Source organism: Camelina sativa, chromosome 9, assembly GCF_000633955.1.
Source record: "Camelina sativa cultivar DH55 chromosome 9, Cs, whole genome shotgun sequence".
In the NCBI taxonomy this organism is placed as follows: domain Eukaryota; kingdom Viridiplantae; phylum Streptophyta; class Magnoliopsida; order Brassicales; family Brassicaceae; genus Camelina; species Camelina sativa.
In genome coordinates this window covers 12,322,481-12,322,962 of record NC_025693.1, presented here as the reverse complement: position 1 = coordinate 12,322,962, position 482 = coordinate 12,322,481, and positions in this window count along the sequence as shown.

The window sequence follows — 482 nt, the reverse complement described above, 5'->3', positions numbered from 1 at the left end:
TTGTAGTGGTTGTTTGGAAAGCAAGATCAAGCAATCATAGACTTTGTCTATGGATTCTCCATCTTTAAAAAATATAGGTTGTATTATTTTCTATATTTTGTTTTGTAGTTTAGTAATTTGAAATATAATTTTATATGTAACCTAATACATATTTTTTTTGTTTCAGTTGAATTCATGGATGATCATTGATCATAATTGTGGATCTACAAAACTGGATATAATAAAATTCAGCTATTAATTTTTGCTAATCTGAATCTTTATTTTTCTAAATAATATTGTTGCTAATGGTTTTTTGTAATAATTATAGTTGCAGAAAATTATGGTGGATTCTGTTCATAACAAATTTATGGTAATTTTCTAAAAACTTGGATTTTTTTTCTATTTACAAATAGATTTAAATTATATTTCTATTTATATGTAACCTATTACATATATTTTTTTGGTTTCAGTTGAATTCATGGATGATCATTGATCATAATTGT